This window comes from Dipodomys ordii, unplaced genomic scaffold (assembly GCF_000151885.1).
Source record: "Dipodomys ordii isolate 6190 unplaced genomic scaffold, Dord_2.0 Scaffold59, whole genome shotgun sequence".
In the NCBI taxonomy this organism is placed as follows: domain Eukaryota; kingdom Metazoa; phylum Chordata; class Mammalia; order Rodentia; family Heteromyidae; genus Dipodomys; species Dipodomys ordii.
The window spans coordinates 10,510,102-10,514,213 of record NW_012267275.1 but is presented as its reverse complement, the minus strand read 5'-3'; positions in this window follow the sequence as shown (position 1 = coordinate 10,514,213).

Genomic DNA, 4,112 nt, shown 5'->3' with positions numbered 1-4,112 from the left:
CAGTTGTTTCTTTGAGGATTTGTTGTTGGGGGATTTAATTTTTTGAGTTCCAAGTATATTTTACATATGAGACCCTTGTCCGTTGTATGGCTAGTGAAGATCTTCTCCCAATCTGTTGGCTTTCTATTTATCTTGCTAGTTATGTCCTATGTTTCTTAAATATTTTTTAAGGTACGAGGTATAATGTCTATCTAATTGATCAGGCTTTATCATAAACCCAAAACATCATATAGACAACTTTCTATTCTTTGTCTATATTTTAAACTGTGGTTAATGTCTTTTTTTAACTGCAGAGCAAGACTTTGGTTATAAAACATAGCACATACTAAATAATTCTAAATAATAAATAAATAATAAATATGTCTAAATAATAAATATGTCCTATGCTCCTTTCAGGCCCATAGATTTTTTAAACATATATAACTTAGATTCCAAATGTCTGGATCAAGATAATCTTGACTTTCCTACACATATGCCATGTGGAAATCTCCTCATGAACAGTCTGTTGAACCAAAGGCAAAAAAAAAGAGATCAGGATAGTTGCCTCCTCATAAATCTGAACTTGGGGTCAGTGGGTCATTGCCAAGTCATGGTGAGTGTTCTGAAGACATGCCTGGTAAACCACAGGAGGTGAGATGCCAGGCTTTAAAGATAATCTAAAGTTTTGATTATTTTGTAATCATAATATGTTGAGGTGACTTCACAGAGATAACATGGAAACTTTAAACTTAAAAATACTTTATTAAATATAGCTATAAATTCATCATCATTTCTTTTTTATTCATATGATTTTAAATTATAGGATATATTTCTTCTAGTAATAATATCTGTTGTTTTGTAGCGCTTTTTGCCAATTTATTTCAGTAATCTCTTCTGTAATAATAGTAATGTGTTCCTTGTTCCATATAAAACCCTTAAGTTTTAGTGAGACAATTTTTTAAATCTTTTTTTTAATCTAATTGTGTATCTGATATTGGGATTGATCTATGGAAAGTGACTATGCCTATGTTAAAATAATTGTGCCATTTAATTTTTATTTTATTTGGCTTACTCCTATAATCCTGGCCACTCAGGAGGCTGAGGTTTGAGAATTTCAGTTCAAAGCTAGCCCAAGCAAAAAAATTTGTGACACTCTTACCTCCAATTAACCAGCAAAAAGTTAAAAGTAGAGCTTTTACTCAAGTAGTAGAGCACTAGTACTGAATAAAATGCTCAAGGACTCTGAGGTTCTTAGTTCAAGCCCCAAGACTGGCACCCCACACACATACAACAACATACACAAAACAATAATTATACATTGTTTTAATTTTTTAAATATATCAATTAATTTCCTATCACCATTTAATTTGGGACAATACACTTGGTATTTGTCAAGGTGATCTACCTGATTAGGACATTATCATATAAACTATAAAATAGATGAAGCTAAATCCATTGATGGAGACATCAAAAATGATCATCAGATTAATTAGCGCAATAATTTTTAGTCTTAGTTGGAACAAGGTGTGCATGATAATTGACTTAATTTTGAAACATTTCATAATGATTCATCAACTAATAAGGTTGTGATTTTTCTTATGTTTTATTCATTGTTTTATCTTTATACAAAAGCAGTAGGCACATAGGTTCTCAGTAAATAAAGCCTTCAAAAGGAAGGCTTACTGATAAGTAATGACTCATAAATGATTTGTAACTTTTTAAAATGTTTTCATGATAAAAAGAAACTATGGAGAATATTTTACATTTTAAACTATAATGAAAGATATCCTGAATCCAATGTAAGCTTAGTTAGAAAGTCAAACAAGGAAATATTTTTGGTAGCATTCAGTTGCTATATTGAAATATAGCAATTTATTATTAATACTTTAAATCTTTAATTTTTTTAAATTTGCTCTTCTTATTATAAAAGTGATGTACAGAGGGATTGCACTTAAATTAAGTATATAAAGAATCTGGACAATGTCACTGCTTCCCATACTCTCTCCCAGATTTTCCTTAGCATCCCTACTTACAAGTTTTATGCTTCATTTTCAACATATTGACTAGTGAGTGTCACCACTGCATTTATTTGCCGCTTGTGCCTCCATTACTTTAAATCTTAGTAATACTTTCCTTTATCTCTTCTAAGAAATAATTTATTACATGAAAATATTCCACTAGTCATACTGTTCTTCTTTTAACCAAGTATTGACCAAAGAAAGATGAGTAAACTGTGAGTTGATACTATAAGTAAGACTCTGAGAAAAATGTACTGGCCTACTTAGGTCAGTAGTGAGGCTTTTAGCCTATAGCTTAGATGATTCCTTGTAGAACCTATTGTATATCAGCTCCATAAAGGAGATGAGGTCATCTAGGTGACCTAGGGATCAGGAGTTTCTTACAATCATGTCATTGTTATCCACTCAGGACATTTAACAATATGGTAACCACTGTAGTTTTTCAGATGGCAGACAGGCATGTTTTGAAGGCTGAGTCAATAAAGTACTTGTCAGAAAAATACATATTATGCTAAGCTTTAACAGGAAGCTCAATTTAAAGAATTTGCTAAAGATTTGCAGGATCAGTAAAAGCAAACAAGAATATTGATATGACATAGCAATTCAACCATTCTAGAAGCAGCAAAATGCCATGTGGTTTTGTATATATATATATATATATATATATATATATATATATGGAAAGTTGGAATAATTGGAAACTAGCAGTATGGAGAGAGAGAGAGACTCTTTGGAACTAGTATCCAGGTCTCCAGGAAAACACCAACGTTCACTTCTTCTGAGAGACAAGTTACTTATAACAAAATAATTACAAGGGCCTGGAGAATTTGATCTCAGAAAGAAAATGCAACTAACTGGCTTTAAGAGCTGAAAATAAGAACCACTTACTTTTGCTAAGGACACAGACATTTTGCAGTGTCAACTTGAATCAAGAAAAGATCAATGACTGACTCTATCTCTCTATTGGAAAACTTAATAAGAAATACTCAATTCAATGAAAATCATTCTACAGAATCCCAAATATAGTCAGGTGCTGGTGGCTCATGCCTATAATCCTAGCTACTCAGCAGGCTGAGATCTAAGGATGGGGTTCAAAACCAGCCCAGGCAAGAAAAGCCATGAAATTCTTATCTCCAATAAACCACCAGAAAATCGGAAGTGGCACTGTGGCTGAAGTGGTAGAGCACTAGCATTGAGGTCAAGAGCTGTCCTTCTGGACAGCACCCAGGCCCAGAGTTCAAGACCCATGACTGACTAAAACAAAAACAAAACAAAACAAAATGCAAAAAATCTTCCCCAATACGATAAAATATCAGAAAATATGTACTAAGAAATTGGAGCACAAGGGGATCCAAATAGGGAAAGAAGACATAAAACTCTCCCTCTTTGTAGACGACATGATCTTGTATTTACTACTCAAGCTGATTCAAAACTTTGGCAAAGTAGCAGGGTATAAAATTAACCCCAAAAAATCATTGGCTTTTCTGTATGCCAACAATGAGAAAAGTGGGGCTTAAATTAGGAAAGCAACTCCATTTGTAATAGCCCCACAAAAAATATAATACCTAGGAGTTAACTTAACCAAAGAGGTGAAGGACCTCTATGATAAAATCTTTAAAAACATGAAAAAGGAAATCAACACAGAACTTAAAAAATGGCAAAACCTCCCATGCTCCTGGATTGGAAAGATTAACATCATGAAAATGGCAATCCTTCTCATGACTATCTACAAATTCAATGTGATACCTATCAAAAGTCCAACTTCATTCTTCAAGGAAATAGAAGAGGCAATCCAAAAATTCATATGGAACAATAAAAGACCCTGAATAGCAAAAACACTCAATGGAAAGAACACTGCTGGAGGAATATCAATACAAAATTTCAAACTCTACTATAAAGCCATAGTAATAAAAACAGCTTGGTACTGGCACAAGAACAGACCTCAGGAACAATGGAATAAAATTGAAAACCCAGAAATGAACCTACAGACCTATAGCCATCTAATCTTTGATAAAGGAGCTAAAAAAATAGAATGGAAGAAAGCCTCTTCAGTAAATGGTGTTGGCAAAATTGTTTAACTACTTGTAGAAAACTAAAGTTAGATCCTTATATATC